The sequence below is a fragment of the Sebastes umbrosus genome, chromosome 2 (genome assembly GCF_015220745.1).
Source record: "Sebastes umbrosus isolate fSebUmb1 chromosome 2, fSebUmb1.pri, whole genome shotgun sequence".
Lineage (NCBI taxonomy): Eukaryota > Metazoa > Chordata > Actinopteri > Perciformes > Sebastidae > Sebastes > Sebastes umbrosus.
Genome location: NC_051270.1, coordinates 11,558,599 through 11,578,190, shown reverse-complemented (window position 1 = coordinate 11,578,190; position 19,592 = coordinate 11,558,599). Strand labels below are relative to the sequence as shown.

At 44.4% G+C, this 19,592-nt stretch overlaps 1 long non-coding RNA gene across 2 annotated transcripts in view; it reads right to left on the bottom strand.

The window, feature by feature from the left end:
• LOC119479853 overlaps positions 1-10,728 on the bottom strand; it is a 128,030-nt gene extending 117,302 nt beyond the window's left edge. For both annotated transcript variants that reach the window (XR_005204765.1, XR_005204766.1), the window contains exons 1-2: positions 10,676-10,728; positions 9,957-10,117 (exon numbers count right to left, since the gene is read on the bottom strand). This is a non-coding gene — a long non-coding RNA (uncharacterized LOC119479853). The remainder of the gene's footprint in view (positions 1-9,956; positions 10,118-10,675) is intronic.
• Between the last annotated feature and the right edge of the window lie 8,864 nt (positions 10,729-19,592).

Genomic DNA, 19,592 nt, shown 5'->3' with positions numbered 1-19,592 from the left:
TAAGTGACTGTAAGTGCACTGTACATCCCTTTAAAGTGAGCGGAATGACTCAGAAACTTGCTCCTGTGCAGTATACCTCTAAGAAAGAGTGAAGGGACTTGAAAGTTTACACACATACACACTTAAATGCACACACACACACAACTTCGCAAACATGCATATACACTCCTGCAGACATGTGCTCCGTCTTCTTATTTGTGCAAACTCAATCAAATGATTTTCTGAATAGCAATAAAGCAGTCTTTATTTTGCTTGGCTGGGCGTCCCTCCCGTGCCCCCCCCCCTCCACTCCACCACTCCCCCTCCTAGCCCTCCAACCGCACCACAGCAGGATCAGTTTTCCCCCCAGAATCCCACTGAAGCGCTGCCATGTCGGCTGGAGACAATCAGCTGAAATGCTCCTTAGATATTCCTGCTCCTTTTCAAAAAGCCCCAAATTCAATTTATGGACACATTTATTACCATGTCTGTCAGTGACTAAAGGGGGAGTTTCATAATCAGGAGCACACATCTGATCTGGTCACAGCAGGCCGCCTCGCTTGGCCAATATGCGCTCTATTACACGGTCAGAGCCAGCCGATCCACAGAGGAAAAGGAAAACATGAGCAAACAAAAGACTAGGTAGTTAGACATGGGATGGGGGCCCTTTAGATGTAGCATTTTGAAAAAAGCTGATCTGATTTAGGAGCGGGGCCGTAGGGAGAAAATCCTTTAACTCAGTACCAGAGCAGGGGCCTTGACCATGTGATGAGAGATCACATACCACCCTCCCAAAACTACACAGTATTCCCACTTTGCCTTTCTGGTGTTATTGAAAACATAAATGGGATATTTTTGTTGTCTAATGATGTTTCTGTCAGTCTCTAAGTAGCAGAGGGCTTGGAAACCTAAAGGGCTTCTTTGAAAGATTGAACAAGTTTTCATCATGTTGCGGTCTTGTCTCTTACACCAATAGTTTCCATTGTTTGTCATATTTTTTCAAAGTTGCCAAAAACTACATGAAATCCACTTTTAAACTCCAATAAAGTAGACAGAGAGTGGCTTGTTGGGGCCAGCTATAACAACACTGAGGCTTGAACGATTTACTATCCCTGCTCTGCTTGTGAAACATAGATTCTAATGAGTGCTCTGCAGGCAGCGCGTCACTCAACTCTGGAAGACGGGGGCATGGACTGGACCAAGACCCAGTGATTGAGGGCTTTAGCCCGTCTGTGGTGTGTGTGTGTGTGTGTGTATGAGACACACACACACACCACAGACCGCAGACTCCAATCAGTGGTTCTTGGTCCGGTGGTTGGACAGAGTGTCAGTGATGTCTGAGAGCCACTGTTCACACACGCTTGTGTCCAGGCGGGCTGAATACCCCTGGAGAGATGCACACCTCAGGCCCGGGCCATAAATCAGTTTACTCACAAAGCTCCACCTAAACTCTTGCCAGTGCTCACTGCAGTAAAAACAGGAAAAAAAGTAGGCTAAGCTCCCCCTAGAGGCCGAAACTGGAGGGTGATTCAGTTAAGGAAACGAAGCGTGTCCTTCATTAGCTGAAAGATCACATTTTTACCACAGGAGCAACACATTTACTGGTGCGGAGGGCTCTGTGAAATCTCAACGAAAAAGATTCTCTGTTTGCCTTCCAGGGTAATTAGGGAGGCTATCACCTGACACTCACGCAGGTAATGTCCTGGATTCGAGCCAGAGCCGAGTTTCATCATGGTCAGCCCGACTGCAGCACCCTTGGAAAATATGTGCAGAAACTGAAAACCGCATTTCCAAAAATTGCCTGCTTGTCCCCTGTGTTGGTTTTGGATGAGGACTCTGGGCTGGAGCTTAGGGGTTCCTGGAGCCCGTGCCAGGATCCTTAAAAACTAGTAACTGATATCTCCTTTTTTTCTCCCCCCCACACGGCCTGAAATGCTCTGTTATTAAAATGGGAGCAAATCCCACTGGAATGTTTTACACGTTTACTAGGTGTATGTCGAGGTGAGAGACAACACTAGTGAATTATGGGTTGGATTTGGACCTGGGGAATTAAGGCTAGGGGCAGGCTGAAAGCAAGAGAGACTGGGGAGGTATTACTGAGGGTGACAGTTCTGACTGCCAGGATATAAATCTACCCCCCCCCTCACCCCCCAGCATGTTGCACAGAAACCACAGTGCCCCCTACAGTTAAAACCCACACATGTCAAACTTTATTGGCCTTAATAGTAAATGCCAGAATGATAAATAAAACAGTATCAAGAGTCCTGCTGGGGGGAGTTTAGTATGAAAGATCAATGAGTGGCTGTCTACAGGGAGTAGGCTAAAAGCATCCGTGCCATCTGCGGAAGCAGTGGGTTGACATGGCACACTAATCTCTTCTGGTTTGTGTGTTTGGGGTCCAGGACGTCCAACAGGCTCAGTGACAGCTGCGCGTAGAAGCAAATTTGAAGCATGCTTGCGAACAGAGCAACTGCAAACCGATGACAAACGCTTTGTTTGGGTAAAAGAATTTTTTTCTTCTCTTGCCTGTTTTAGTGGGATCACAAGTCTGGATGTACTAATGGGAGAAAAAGAGCACCAATTAGGGATGTAGACCACGCTGGCCTCAGTTATTTCCAAACCACTTAAAATGTGTAATAAATGATCAAATGAGACAACTCCGTTTTAAGCTCACAGTCGGATTTTGTTTTCCTCAAAAGCACATTGGCTCTAATAACAGAGCGGGCCTTTGATTTAGCTCTCAGTAACAGGCAAGTGGGCTGCAGACACAAAACTTTCTGCTGCTTGCGGTGGTTAATCAGAGAGTTGGAGGCATGTGGGTGGATCCCCCTCCTTGGCTTGAGGCTGCTGGCTGGTGTGAGGTGGGTTGTAGCTGGCAGACGGATCACCTTGATCCCCGAAACTGCTCACTTTTATGATTTATGTCCCAAACTTGGACACTAGAATTTGCTCAGTCTGTGACTGTGAGACATGAAGTAGATATGGTATGAAAAAAGTCACTCATCCATCACTGCACTGGGGCTGTATGCATGTGGTTATGGCAAATTCCCAGAATCCACTGCAGCTACCGAGGGCGCCTCCTGCAGAAATGTGCAGAGAGGAGAAGGGATAAGGAAACATGTGTCCTATGTCAAGGCTTGAGACAAATCTCTGTGTATTAGGATCAAAAACAGTGTCTACTTCTAGCCCTATGTCTTTACATAATTTGATACTTTGACCACAGCCAAACATGGAAAGTGGACCAATTTGGTTATCTATTGGCATAAAGACTGAAAAAATCCCTCCTGGGTCAATGCTATGTTGGGCTCTGATAACAGCTCATCCAGCATGACCTTCTCCCACCACTCCCGTTCCCTCAAGAAATCACCATCAGTTCCACGCCTGACTTTCGCATGCTGTGACCGAGTTTTACAAACAGCAACAGACGGGCACATGCAGGACGGTCTGGAAAGCAGAATGGATGGGAGGTATAATGGGATAAAAAGGTAAAAGTGGAAAGACTGAAGAAAGTACAGAAGTTGTATGGTTCTACCAAGGGCCTCTGCATGGTTCTTGAGCAGGTCTTAGCACGCTCACATGCTCACCCACAAGCCTCCGCATTTATGTAACTGCGGCTGGTGTGCAGACTCGGCGCGTGCCTCTTGAAATCTGAAACATTGGGGTCCGTGGTTTCGCCAACAGTGCGCAGCTTCTCTTTGATGATTGGTTTCTGCTTTTTGTGACCAACAGTTGTAATCAGCCGGTGGTCACACAGTGTTCTTTTGTCTTGGGGGGGAAAAAAAAACGTTGTTTTATTTAAATGGCACAAAAGGATGAGCACTGTATAAAAACAATTCCTGGTTATACACATGTTTTTTTTTCACTTTGCGGTTAGTCTCCCAGTCCGTTTGCTGTAGATTTGTCCACAGCGCAAACTAGAGTGCCAAACTGCAATACTAACTTCTGCACATACAAAAGTACAAGGACGTCTATATATCAGTGGTTGCAAACAGTGTGCACATTGTCGTAGATGAGATGGCATGTGGATTTGCTTGAAGACCATGCTGAGCCCTTAAAGGGATAGTTTGGGGGTTTTTTTTCAGTGGGGACATGATGTACTTATCCACAGTCAGTGTATTACCTACAGTAGATGATGGTCGGCACACCCCCAGGTTAGAGAAGCATACAGGAGTTACCACACGGGAGCAAAGCGACGGGGAACTGAAGCTGTTATCTATGCTCTCACCAAGACAACCAGACTTCATTGAAAAAAACAGTAATTTTACCTTGCAGAATATAGAGGTTGCTGGTCTACCGCTGCCTTGATCGATTAGTTTGTTTGTGCTATTGTGTGACTTTGGTGAATCCAAACTAACCAAAGCAAGGTAAAACTACAGTTTTTTTCAATGGAGTCTGGTTGCTTTGGCGAGAGCATAGGTGGATACAAAGAAAGCGCTGTCTGACGGCAAGGTAAACCAACAAAAATATTGTAAATATAGCATACACTTAAACTGATATTGATTTTTTTAGGTGAGCCTTTCTTTTAGGAGCTAAAATACGTTTTGCTGCTGGCTCCGTCCACACAAGTACATTACTTTGGTTCTGTGCAATAACTCCTGTCGGTTTCTCCAAACTGGGGGCGTTCCGACCGCCATCTACTCTAGGTAATACACCGACTATGGATAAGTACATCATACTACCCCACTTCAAAACACCCAAACTATCCCTTTAAGATGTGTCCTGTAGTCAAGTCTGCTACTAATTGGTTAGGATCCCTATTCCAACTAGGAGAAATTAATGTGTTTTTGGAATGACAGTATTCACCAAAAGACGTGATTTTTTTTCTCATCTCTTTACAGAGTCCAAATGAGATTCCTCATATCCTTCAAGCCCACCCTCTTAAGTCCAACCTCCATATACCATACCCCCACTCTTGACTCCTCATGGCATCCATCCTGAGGACAAGCACATGGTTCTACTTTCTCCCGTCTAGATCAGCCAATTCATGTGTGTGTTTCCAAACAGAGGACGTCACCACCGCAGATCACTTTACAGGGATCACAGGGACATCTGTTAGGAAAATGGAATAACAAAACTGAACCAGGTTTTTACATGTTCGCCGGAATTCAATTAAAATCTGATTAGCGGGAGTATTAGAGGGACAGCTTGGTCCACCATTGCACGGTTGGTTACCACTATTCTCTGGCCTGGTCAGGTTACGGTGGGGATTACCCCTAACAGGATGACCTCTGACCTCTAGACAGGTGCCAGTGGGAAGGATGGGATGGCGTTCATGTCACCATACCAAGTGGGATTCACAGGCCCAGTGGCAGACAGGGGTCTCCCCATGCCATTCCACAGGACATTCCCGCTTTGTAATTGCACATGCAAGCACGCACATACTCCAATTACTCAAAAATAATAGATTGCATGTACTGGGAAAACAATAACCTGATTAGAAATTTCAGTTATTCAAATGTAATATAAATTCTTATCAAGTCCGTCACAGTTTGCAAATACTAAACATAAAAAAACCTGTGTCTTTCCATAAAAAAAGGTTTAGTTTATAAAATTATATATACTGAACACGAGGATACCAAAATTAAATATAATGAACACTTCAACTTCACACTTTAACAATTAGATTATGTTTATGACTTCAATTTTACGCATGTCAACACTAATCAGGACCAGATCACCATGTGAAAACAACCGTTCCAACCGGTATGACATGCAGGGCATAGATGGTAGAAACAACGCATCGATGTCCTAATCCTGCGAAAAAGCAATATAATTTATTGATTCTCAACATGTTGGAATCATCATGCTTGGAAACTTGTGCGTACACTAACTGTAACCATTTACATAATGGCATTCCCGCAAAGTGGAGTCCGACCGAGTTTACACATGTGGTAAAGCTCAAAGATCAAACTACAATTCTGTCATTATATGTTGCGGTGAACACAAAACAGTATGTATGGAGAAAAAAAGTGCTTTCATTGTAATATTCTCCATCACCAGAATAAAAAGAGTCTGGTCTGTTCTTACTTGATCATCACAGAAAATCCATTATATTCCCCAGCCCAGAGTGATGGTGTAGAAACAGGAGCATTTAACTAAAAAAAAAAAGAAAACATGAAAACAAAAATCCCCAGCTGCTTCCATTCTGCTCTGTTTACCATGGTTTTCCCCACCAGACTAAATAGGCCTGTGTTTGTCTTCACCATGCGCTACACAGCCGCTCCAACCCCAAGACCTCTACTTAGGCAGCGTGTGGAATAAACAGCTTTCCTCTGAGGGCCCGAGAGTGGAACCGGTGGTGGATTCGCTAGGCGACGGGAGAGGTGAGCGGAGGTCTTATTGGATGAGCCGTTATCACAGCCCAACACAGCACAGATGCTGGAACACTTCTTGTTTTTATTTATATATATATTTTCTTTCTGTTGCGACATTATTGGATAATCGCAGTGGTCTACTTTCCATGCCTGGCTGCAGCTCACATTACAAAATTATGTAAAGACATAGGGAAAGAAGTAGACACTGTTTTTGATCCTAATACACAGAGATTTGGTTCAAGCCTTGAGGTAGGACATACGTGGAAGCGTTTCCAAACAGCATCAGCACCACCGGCTCTTTGCTGAGGCCATTTGCCGCGGAGCATGCCGTGGCGAGAGGGTGGGGGAGCTGCAGAAATGTAGAAAAACAAAGTCAATCTGTACTTTCCAGCAGTTTGGAAATGCTTCTGAAGGACGGTAGATACGCCATGGCAAATACACTGGAGTGAAATTCCCTCATTTAGGGATCATGACCTGTTCTCACAAGTGCATTATCTCTGGAAGAAAGCCTCCGTGCTGCAGAATCAATTAAAAACAACGAGACAGAATGGAAGGATTAAAAAAAACACAACTGCGAGTGCACGGCTGATAAGAGTGTTTGAAATCCTCATTTATCAGATAAAATGATTATCCTCGAAAGGAGTTGATGTGGCCATTAAAAACAATGGAGCCAGATTATGGGTGTCTTTTAAAGTTTACAGTCAAATGCCAAACCTTATCGATTGCCGCAGTTGAAGCCCACATATGCTAAATGAAAAAAAACTGACTGAGAAGTCTAGTTATGTTCGATGGAGTTTTTGTTGTCTAACAAACTTAACATTTGTGTGTTTTCTGTCCCTTTTGTTCCATGCATTGCTGGCTCAAAGCTGTGCAGCATCAAGGACAATTGTAGATTATTTGAATGAGTGGAAAAAAAAAACTGCGAAGCAATCATCCGTAGCCCTCTTCAAGGAAGTGAAATATCCATATAATAAGAAGCAGATTATGTTTTAGTCTTTATCAACACAAACAGACACACTCGGGCTCAGCGGAAAATCTATATTCTCTGTACAGTACACAGTTTGATATCCCAGCCATCGTGTCCTTTTGAATCCATTAATCACTTACTGACAAGGCGGGCGAGTGTAACTCCACTCTGAAAGAGGCATCACAGATAAAGTCTCATCAGTCAGACTTTTGCTGTGTGACAGCAGATCACAGCTGAAAAGCGTCACACTTTACAAAGTCTTGATGCATGAGCAGGTTCTGTAATGCGCTGTGGAGATCGACGTGTCACATTATGCTTTCATTTTTGGCAAAGAATATATCATCAGCGTTCAGCGAGAGAATAAAGTCGCATTGGATCATTTTCTCCTCAGTCATGCGGCTTCACAGTGACCCTTCAGATTGCATTAGAGGGAAACAGGCTGACTAATGGGAGGGAGTTTTCCAGCTGTGATCTGCTAACAGGAGGTTGTAGTAAATATGACTGTAGATCTGGTGATTTTAGTGCAGCCTGGTAGAGCTCTGACCAAAGACATATGATTGTACATCATATATCTAATCTAAATCACATTAAACTAAGTCAGATGAAACAAGCCCTTTCAAATATGTCATTGATTTTTTTACTTTTTATTCTGGAAACAATGTGATACCAACATCATAACTATCCAACGTATTCTCATACAGCGGTTCGTATGATATCTTACGAAAAAAATATTCCTCCTTTTTCAGTCGTTTTCCTACAAATGTCCAGCTACGTGTCAATTTCCGCTTGTTACATGCATGCAGGCAGTCTTTTTTAAATAAACTTCCGTCTTCACAGGAAACAAGTTCATTAGGTTTAGGCAAGAAAATGACTTAGTTAGGTTTAGGAAAAGATTGTAGTGTGTCAATTACGTGACAAATATATCAACGCTGACTTCTGGTTTCACACAGGTTACAAACAGCGGTGTCCTGGGCAAAAGTCCGGTATTTTTTGACCCACCCATCCACCCCAATCTCCTCCCTACGCGGCATTCATTGCTCTTTATACTTCCTGGTTCCTGAATACGTGAATTACACACAAATTGATTTTGTGGGAAATATGCAAATCACAGTGCATTACTTTTCATAGCTACAAACAGTGTATGAGAACAGCCTGAATTATCATATGATACCCTAAGTAATAATAACAATATTTTAAGGCATGAAAGCAAAGCACATTTACATTTCCTGTAGTCAAAGAAGTGGAAGCTATGCTACACAGCAAGTTGGTTTGAACACTCTTTGTAGCTTGTACACTATACAGCACAGTGTTACTGCAACATGCCACTGCAACAAAAAACACTGAAGGAAAAAAAAAAGAAGCCAAATCTCTTTTCTCCACAGTGCAGGCTGACCAGGCCCATCACTCTATTCCATTCATTTAATTCACTCTGGGATACTATACTGTGGTACAGACATGTGGCCATCTGACATCTGACCTCCCTCACATAACAGACCCTTTGATTTAAGAGCAGCAATTGAAAACAGAAAAATATCCCATTTTCAAACATGTGCCACAACACAGAGTTTTGCTTGTGATGCGTAAAATATTGAATAATGACATTTGAAAAAACTCAACAGCTACGCCTATTACCACCAACAGCGTCCCTATAAATTAGGATAATCCACAAACCACACTGTCAACAGTTTAGATCGGGACTATTTCCTCTGTAGAAAGTAGCACCATTAAAATTGATGAGAGCAATGTGTCTGTGGATTATCTTGTGGATTACTGTTGCAGCTGTATTGGACAGTTGACAGATATACTGTACAGTAGATTTTTAGTCCTAACAATGTATTTCTGTGTTAAGAAATCTCGAAAAAAGGACTCCGTGTTGGTGCTGATTGACGATCATCCCATTACCTGAAATAACCTGAACATCAGCTATATCACTATGTTATTTTACCCCCAGGAGAAGATGCCAACTAAGTGTCTGTCCCAACACCTAGTTGAAGCTTATGCGATTTAAAAGTTGTGTTGCGCACACACATAATATCAACACCTGTCTTGATACCTTTGGACAGCATCCAGAAAACTTGCATGGGCTTGCATCAAGCAGGCGGTTATACACGCACATGGAGAGAAACACAGATGCAGTGAAAGCAACATCAAAAGAGGATCTGTTTTTGTTTTAAGTTATTGGGAGCAACTGCTGATTTTTCCAATAGGAAAGGCCTATTCTAATTTAATGTGATGTCACCTGACATCAATGTTTGCCATTTTCCCAAAGGAACAAGAAAACATATCAAATAGAAATAAGTTTTGGAAACACAGTTACCCATTCCTGGGTAAGTACACCTCGCTCTAGGTTCGGAAGGAGCCACATTTTGAATGCAATAACCATAAACACAACACAAGTGCATTCAGTTAACTGCAACTTTAGTTTAGCAAAGCAAATGCAACATTTACATGGATATGAAAACTTAAAACATGGTGCCCTTTAAACCAAATTGTCCTTTAAAAAAAGCTTGGTTTGGTGGCGATCACCTTAAATCATTATGCGTATTTGTCCTTATGTGGGATTTATCCACAGTATAACTTCCAAGTCAGTGTCGGCTGACCATATAGAAAATTATCAACTTTGTTTGAGTTCAGATCATATGGAGGTCTGATGAGTCAGAGTGCACTCAAAGTATATTGTATGTTGGAGCTGGTACCTGTCCGGGTGACTGGCAGGATCCCACCACAAAGCTGATGCGATTCTTTCAGTGGCAATGTAGATCTGGGGGTTCCTGGAAATCAAGCTCAGAGGCTCGTCATCGACTGGAATCGTTGGATCTTCTTCACCGAATCTCCTCATTTCGATAAAAGACCTGACCTGCATTCACAAACAGGCTTATAGTCTCTATTCTGTTTTCAAAGTAAGCGCTGACTGAATGCAAATCTTTAACATATTGAAAGTTATGTGTTACTCTCTAGTTCAAATCCCAAATTATCAAATGCTATTAGACTTATTTTGTTCTAAGAAAATATGCTTAACATTAAACAATACAAATATTAGACATGAAAAAAAGAATTAAACTTTTTCAGCTTGGCCAATATTTGAGCAAGCAATAAAACACATCTTACACATTAAACCTACAAACCTTACTCTCTAGCTCTCTAAGAAACACAGCAAACAAACACAATCATGTTGACAAATACTCTTAGCAGCAAGAGCAAAACAGAAGTGAGAAGCTAACGTTAGTTTACCTGTTGGACAGGTGAGTGAAGAGCAACTAATTGAGATTAAACTGGCACTTCCGGCGGTCTCGTGGCTCCTGCGGGCAAACCTTTTCACTGTCATCAGATAATTGACTTAAATAACTGTTTTGACTTGTAGTTCCTGCCGTTTCTTAACGTTTGTGAAGCTCACATTGTGACATGGAACATCTACTTCCAGCTTAACATGGAGACTTGGGATGCACCCGGAGACAACACGGATTTCCGACTTCCTGTTGTGCTCGCAAATGCACCATGCACTGCAAAACTTCCGGTTCATTTTAGTTAGGGATGGGAATTAAAAAAAAAATATTTTATTATTAATTTTTAATTTATCACTACTGTAGTGTCTAATAATAACCAACAGAAATAAAAGCATTAAGTTAAAATTTTAATTTTAATTAATAGAAACATCTGTCTTTCTGATATATTTACCGATCAGCACTGGGTAACATTTTTCCAAAACAGATAGGCTACACAGCACATTGGAACAAAGCTCTTCCTAAAACTATACATTTTTTATAACGGTGGATGTTGGCATTGTGATCATCTTTTGACGTTCATCTTAGTTTACCCACCTTTTGATTTACCACTGCATCAGCTGGCCGTCAGGGAGCTGATGTGGGCCAGAGAGGTGAGGGGCTGCTTTGTTCTGAGGCGAGGCTGACAGCCTCTTTATCTCCTCCTGTCAGACAGAATACTGTTTGATCTGCAGCTTCTCCGTGTCTTCCATCTCTGGTCAAATGACCTCAGCCCACTAGCAGAGGCTGCTTTAACAGCCCCAACACTCCCAGGCTCGCTGAAAGTGTGAGGAAAGTGTGGTAGCGTTCTAAGTCCATCATGTGGTTGTATTGGCTTAGAGTGTATGTTTAATGCATGGTCCAACATACACGCACATACAGTTTCTTTGCCTTTGCTTGCATCGTACATTGTGTTCAAAGACACACACAATATACAGTATACACACACTGCGCTTGAAGTTTGGCCTTGGCCCTTGCTATAGAACTAGCAAGTGCCGAAGTGAATGTATTTCACTGCCTTTCTCTGTCTCCGTCTCCTGCTCTTTTTACAGGATGGGTGTCTTTTAGCAGCTCACATCACAGAGCCCTACAAACGGCAATTAAAACGGATGTGCTACACTGGCTCTGTATGGGGAGAGAGAGTACAGAGAGAAAGAAAAGAGAAATGAGAGGGGACATGAGCGAGGGAGACGGAGAGAAAGAAAGAAAGAGAGGAAGTATGCGAGGGAAAATGTACAGCACCACCTCTCCTTCAAAACCATGACTGATACCGTGTCTATTGATCTTTATTACAATAGCAGCAAGCTGTAAAATGTTTGATGGTTTTGTACAGATCTTAGTCCCCCTCATTCATAATTACTGCTACACATGTAGAACCAAGGGCAACTTCAGAAGGGGCGCTGTTTGAAAAGCTGCTGCCAGACTGTGGGGATGATGGGAAATCTCGGCGGGGCCTCACCGTAGCTCCGAGCCCTAAGGCTATCATTCCTCCTGCCGAACACCTGCAGCAACTTAAGTTTTACAAAGATCAAATTATGGAGCTGATTTCAAATACGAAATGAGAGCAACCTCGCCCCTTTACCCACAAAGTAACTCTGCTTTATTTTGATTTTCCGACTTTGGCGCTGAGGGTTTCTGAGAAAACTTAGTAGCGCTCATTTTGCAGAAATTCAACAACTGATATTTTGTGCAAAGTGACCTAAAATCATACAAGTTTAAAGAGGACCTGTTGTGCTTTTTTCACATACATACTTGTATTTTGGGTTTCTACTAGAACTTGTTTACATGCTTAAATGTAGAATAGGCTTAATTTTTCTCAAACTAGCTGTGCTGCAGCATGTCTTTTCTGTCTGAAATGCTCCGTTTTAGCACCTGCCCCCAGCTCCCGAAAAGCCCAGTCTGCTCTGATTGGTCAGCTGGCCCACTCTGTTGTGATTGGTCAACCGGACCAAACTCTTCAGACTCCGCTCCAGCTCCGCTCTAACAACACTTTGTTTGAGGGCGTGCCAAACTAGCCACTAGGCAGGTATTATGCAAATGTATTACTTGGTGACATCACCACGTTACAGAAGAAAAGGTGGGACTTCAATCAAGGCATTTCAGACAGTTCAGGAGCAGTGTTTCTGTGGGGGAGAGAACTCCCTTTTGCGTGGACTTTGGGCTTTGTAACTTTGCAGACCTTTTACATGCACAAAAAACGATATAACACACTAAAGGAAAGGGCACAAAAGTATAATAGGTCCTCTCTAAGTTAGGCATTTAATGTTGACAAATGCAAATCTGAGTTTCTTTGCATGTATTATATCTGCATATGTGGACGTTCTCTCCCTCGTCCCCTTGCCTTGCTTTGTCAATTGTGTGTCCCTGCACTCAAAACTACACTGAGAAGAAGTTTGAGCTGAATGCTACAGCAGTAACTATTCTAACTCATAATGTTGGCCTGGAGAAACAGTCTCACTCCAGCCTAAACAAACAAGCAGCCCAGAGTCTTCACAACTTGTCATCCCATGCTCTGTTTTCTGGGACAAAAGTGTGCAGCAGTACACCAGGACCCCCAGGCTGGCCCTGGCTCTCTCTGTCTTCCCTCTCTGCTCAAATTTTAATGTCTTTTCTTGAGTGGGTACCAGGGGAGATACAGAACAGAGGGCCAGGAGACAACAGGCCCAGAATACAAGAAAATATATTTGGATCTCCCGGTGACAGTTCACGTCAACAAGAAACAGAAGCAAAGAGGCTAAATTATGGGACGGCGGTTTGAGTTTAAAGAGATGACAAGAGATGTGTGAGAGGTAGAGAGACGCAACAATGAACAGCCGAGTGCAAGACGGCGGCCAAGGTCAACATCAATAAAAACTTTCACAAAGTGAAATAATCAAAGCGTTTTATAACACAGGCCATTGGATCAACAGGCACCAAAAAGTGTGATAGAATTATGCATGCATACTGTATAGGACAGAGAGATGAAAAAGTAATTCCACGAGGCATTTGGATAAACACCAAGGATGAAAAATCACCATGATGCAACGGAGGTTAAGAGAGGCAAAGACAACAGCCAGAGAGAGGTGAGGACAGAGGGTTTACAGACAGAGAACAGTGTCCTAGCCAGATGATTGTTGCTTCCAGCAGTCGAGAACAGGGAGAACAGTCTAGCCTGGCACACCCTGAATAATGCATCACCCTCTCTGTAGCCGGGCAGATATATGGGCGAGGGGAGCACTGATTTTTTTGCCCTCTGGCATTGTTAGAGATATGAATAATGGATAGGTTAAATGCTTGTGTTAAGAATGAATTAGTATAGGGTCTGTTCAGTAGCTGTATTTATGTAATCATGTGGTTTGGACTCTACAAAGGGAACAAAGATAAGATGCAGTGTATATTCTAGTTGATCTCACTGTGGTCCATGAACATCTGCGGCAGCCCAACATCATCCCAGATGAGATCCGGCCGACCTGCAGTACACCACCAGAAGCTGGAGCCTCTCGTGTCACCCTGCTGCCTGCCACTGATTAACATTTTACAACCAGGGAATACTTTGTCACTGAAAAGAAAAGCAAACTTTGAGCTCTTGAAAGCAACGGTAGAGAGGGAGGGAGGAAGGGGGTTAAAGAAGAAATAGGGGGAGGAGGGGAGAAAAGAGCATGATACACAGTACACAGGAAGCATTTTCACATAGCACGTCATGTATACTTCATGAAGTCCTGACAGAGCAGCGCGCACAGTTCCCATTCCCTTTGGCTGTCTCCGGCCGGCAGTCCGCGCAAGCCGGGATGAACAAGTTGTTCCGGGCCTTTCTCTCTGTCCTTCCTTCTCTTTCCCTCTTTCTGTCTCTCCAGGCTCTGGCACTGCTCCCGCGGGCTAGAGGTTATGGTGATGGAAAAGGGGGGGAGGGCTTAAGGCAGGCAGCCCGGGCCGCGTCCAGCGCCGCAGCCGAGCTGGGCCGCCCTGCTGGTTGCGCTGGTGGAGCTGGCTGTCTGCTCGGTGCCCACTGCTCCAGAGCAGTGCATTACAGTGGGCCTTGTGTTTAGACAGTCTGACAGATCTCAACCTGAACACCCCGAGAACCCGGGGAATCGGCACTCCACGCATACATCACCCAGCCAACATCTACATCCTCTCTCTCTCTCTCTCTACTTGTCTGTTTTGCGAAGCTATCTTGGTTTGTGTCTCTTCATCCTTTCCCCGCTTGGAACCTCTTTCCTGACTCTCTCTCTCGCCTCCCTCTTTCTCCCCCAGTCCCCCTTCAACTCTGCTCTCTCTTATTCTCTCATGTTTCTCTCTCTGTCTCTCCCTCCCTCTCCTTTTGAGATTCAATAAGAGCCCTGGAGGCAGGAGAGAGAAAACAGGGGGGTGTAAAAACATCTATGGCTTTATTTACAAAGGGCCCAGGTATTGCCCGGCGTTAAATCCGGGGGAAATGATTTATTTTCCGCCCATGTGTGGCACTGATCCCCGAGGCGTATAACTCAACGGTGGACCGGCTTCGTGCTTGCAATTTACGGTGGCTGCAGAGGCTCATAAAGGAAGAATGGATTAATCTGGAACACGACATAAACAATATGACTCTGACAGCCCTATTAAAACCTGTGCTACTCAGCATCAATTCTCTTTTGCGCTCTCTCGCTCTATCTTTCTCTCTCCGGGTCTCCGCAGCCTGCTGCTGGTGGGAGGCCGACTGGTAGCTCTGGAAAACTGACCAGAGCTCACAGCCTTGTTATTGTGATTCCCAGAGTATCAGATTCAGAGCAAGAAGAGGGGGGGGTGTTGCGCATCTACATATAGCAACCGGACCTTTTAACTGTTTAGCCTTTGGACATCATCGGGGGTATCGGATGTACCGGGTCCGGAGTGGAGGCTCCCACAGTGCTCGTTAGGGCCGGGCCGAGAAGGCTTCCTGTCCCAGCGCCGGTGGCCTCTCATTTTCCACGAGCTGGGCTTCTTTTGGGAATGTGCTGCGCTCACTTCTGTTGGCGTGGGCCTCCGTCTTTGGATGTGCGCACAAATTTGTGGGGAAAACATGTCGTGCATGTGATACATGATATGCATTAGTAGTGGATGCACATGCGATACACATACATGCACACACAAACAGTTGTCAGCTGCTCCCTGACCCCCCTCGGGAAGAGGTCACTCAGCATCTTCAATGACCCCCAATGGCCGATGGCACACACACACACTCACACACACACACACACAGCTTGTCATTTGGTTAGCTCCATCTCTGTCAAGGACAGGTGTATGCTAAGCCACACAGAAAACACCCAGACAGAGACAGCATCCATCTAACCACAGAAGCTTTTAACACATTTAAAAACAGCATTTCCAAGATAGCAACCTGTCTCCGAGAAACAATCCAAGCGAGCGAGCGAAAGAGACGAGCAAAAAAAAAAAGTCCCCGAACAAGAGACAGAGTTACTAATTTATGTCCAGAAATGGATGAAAGCTTCAGAAAGCGTCAGGCGAGGAGAAAGCAGCCCTGAAATTGAAATCAATAAGTTCATTAGACTGCAGAGCCTGTTCGTGCTGCACCCTCCACTTCCCCTGCAGACAAACACAACAACACGTGAAAAAAAAAAAAAAAAACTGGGGCGAAACAAGGCTTGACCTATGTCCACTAGCCAAGCATTCCATTTATTTAGCCCTTATCGCAGGCCTGATCTGAAGAGGCAGCTACACACTGATAACGCCCCAGGATAATAGCAAGACCAGACAGGGTCTGACCAAAGAAAAGACAGCCAAAAGAAAAGGGAAAGAGAAATAAAGAAAAATGCATTTGGGATCTTCCTGACATTCTTTTTTTTCTTCGTGTACACACACACACAATGCTGAAATGTGAGGGGCTCGTAGGAAACTTTTACAAGGGTTGTTTTCTGCAGCCGCCTCTCTTGTTTGAGCCTGTAATTTAGAGGATCCCCATCAATAAGTGAGGGAATAGCTTTGTGGATGCTCGGCCTGACAGCTAACAAGACCCAGGCCCTATCTGCAACAAACAGACAGAATAACAAACGCCGTTGTCTGCGTGCGCACATTGAGCGAACCGTGAATGCGGCTCATCGCTCATGCAGCGGTATACAGTATTGTCAAAGCGTATACTGTACAAAAGCGATTGTGTGTGGCACAGGCACGCCGAAGAAGAAAAAGTTTTCACCATGTGAGTGACCTGAATGGTGTTTCTTCTTGTTCAGTAGTAATCTCCAGAGCCCTGCAGGGTAGTAAAGATCAGTGCAGCTGATGTCTTCCTCCGACTGAAACAGGGCCCGTTATAGCCCCAGTCCATATCAGCAGGGCCCTGCAGCCTGTGTCACACCATTTCCTATTGCTGATTTATGGCTACAAGGCTCAAGGGTGTTAGCATACTGCATATTCTCACAGTAACACACACACTTAGGCACACACAAAATCAACGAGGCGCAAATTGCTCGTGACCTGCTGCACCAGAGGAAGCCAAACCTGTCTTCAAGGGTGCCTTTATCACAGTCCCCCTTTTCCACCTGCAGATTAGCGCACGAGGCTAAATGGCCTGGCTAGACCGAGACCATATCTCCATTCACACACAAATGAAATACAAATGGACTTTTATGTATCTACAAAAGAAAATCTTCATTCCAATCCCTCTTATCCTAATACCTTCGCTGCTCTGTATGACATTTCTTTTGCCTTTTTTTTCTCCTTTCATTCAAAGTGTTCGCCCCTCCATCCCGGAAGCTCGGGGAGTCACCATCCCAGGGGGTTTCTGGGAACCCAAACACACTGCTACTGTTGGCAAGCCCGCCGTTCGCTAAATAGTTCAACAGAAGCCAAAACATTTGTTACGGACTCATTTCATTTCCTGGTAGAAGTGTCCAACACTGCGAGGCAAATGTGAGAACACGCGTTTACATAGGAAAGCTCAAAGGAAACCAAGCGTCAAGCTTTTCCCTTAACAGAAACAAGAGCGGCTTTGGAGCTTTTGGGGAAAAGGGTTGGGGGGCGGGTGAAAAGAAGAGGGGAGGGGTAAATGGTCAGCTAAGATTATTGGAATGCAAAGGAAAGCACAGCATATGGCGACACTGTTAAACCTGCAGTACGCAGAATATTTTTGGCATCATTGGACAAAAAATCCATAATAACCTTTCAGCATATTATGATTTAAGTGTTCTGAGAGATAACTAGACTTCTGCACCTCCTCTTGGCTCTGTTTTCACTTTGGCCAATCACAGGTCATTTCAAGGAGAGCGTTCTTATTGGCTGTTCATTCAATGGAGGCAGCTGTCAATCACTCCGGCTGGATTGCGCGGTGCTTGGTATTTCCTCAACTGATCTCAACATGGCTGCCAGGTCACAAACTTTCTCATTTTACAGCTAAACAGTACACTACAAGATGTTTTTGAAAGCATTTGAAGTTAGAAATAGGCATTACAGTAACAGAATATTAATTCATATTTGATCAGCGATGCCTAGATGGACTGTTTAATCGGAGTTTGCGAGTGATTGACAGCTGCTCAGAGACGGCAAGGCTCCAGCTCGGCTCTGATTGGTTGTTTTTTCCAGTCTGTGAAATCTTGCAGATGCCATTAGGAGCACCGGAGGACACAGAGGCACATCTTTTTTTTTTTTTCAGATTACCTGTCTCATGCACTACTGTCAGGATATAGTGACTGTCATATTTGCTCTTATCTCACCTACTGCTGTTTTAACTGGTGGTTAGGCTGATTGTAAACAAAGGTTCAATCGTCTTGATGAGTCAGTGTATCCATTAACAACTATTTTTACGGTGGAAATGACAAACAGTGGACACTGAATGTCTGCCCTCCGGATACAAGCATACAATCTGAATGTAAAGAAAACTAATATTACTCATTGCACACCCAACAACCTTGCATTTCCCAAGATGGCATAAAGATTTAACATTTTCTATTCGAGGTCTCTCGACGTGTGTACGGCTGAGCTTTATCCAACATTATACTGACTACATAGGAGCGTGTCCAGAGGTGTTTCACAGCTTATCCATATTTAAGGCCTGGAACTCACTGGCAGGGCTTAGCCCCGGGCACCCGAACAGCTCAGCCCATATATATACAGGAGGCAGGGCAGTCGAAGAGGCCACTGTTGACCATTTATTTATGAAGTCAAAGCTCTGCGGCAACAAGCTATCCACTCTTGAAACAACTTGAAGCGCTTATGCCCGAGCTGAATATTTCATCTCTGGATCGCTACTCCTTTTGAGTCCTTTTTCGAGGTAGGAAGCGGCACGGGGCGAGCAAGAGCACAGAAAGAAAGAGAGGACACTGCAGGTGATGCAAGACCCCTCTCTAACCCAGTCAAAGTAAACAGGTGGGGCTGGCAAAGCAAGAGTAGGAGGAAGGGAGGGAGGGAGAGGAGGGGAGGGAGAGTGGGTGCCGCTTACAGGCCTCTTCAAGGTCAGAAGAAGGAGAAGCTTAGTATTCTCTCTCTCTCTCTCTGTCTGTCTTGTCTTGAGGTTGCGCCGGCTCATTCTTTCGTCTCCCGCTCTTCCCTCCTTTCCCAGCACAACCATCTCGGAAACTAAACCAGCACCTTTTATGTGCCGAGTACAAAAAACGAAATGCTTAGGGCGAAAAAAAAAAAAGGTGGGCCTCAGAAAACAAAACGTTGTTGGGCACAGATTTGACAACATCCAGGGAATCTTTCCATCTTTTGAAAGGACTCGGTCTGTTATGAAGCCAGGATACAGAGCAGAGAGCCTCGGCTCACTGAAAATGTAAATGCACACTAGGCAGGCAGAGTCTCCTTCTCCCTTTCTCTCATTCCACCTCCTCCTCCTCCTCCTCCTCCTCCTCCTACTCCTCCGCCTTCACTTTGCTCTCTTTCATTTTGATCTGTCTATCCATGGTCTGTGTGCGAGAGGAGAGGCGGCTGGCAGGTGGCTGTGTGCACAGGTATTGAGGCCTATGAAATATTTACCAAAGCAATAATGACTCCCTGGACGGAGTGAGTGGAGGAAGAAGGCGAGGAGAGGAGAGGGGGGAAAAAAGAGTGAAGAGTGCCTGTCTTCTTTTTCGTCAGAAGCAAGGATGAACAAAGATGAAAGAAGCAGACCTGAGACTTTCAAACTTT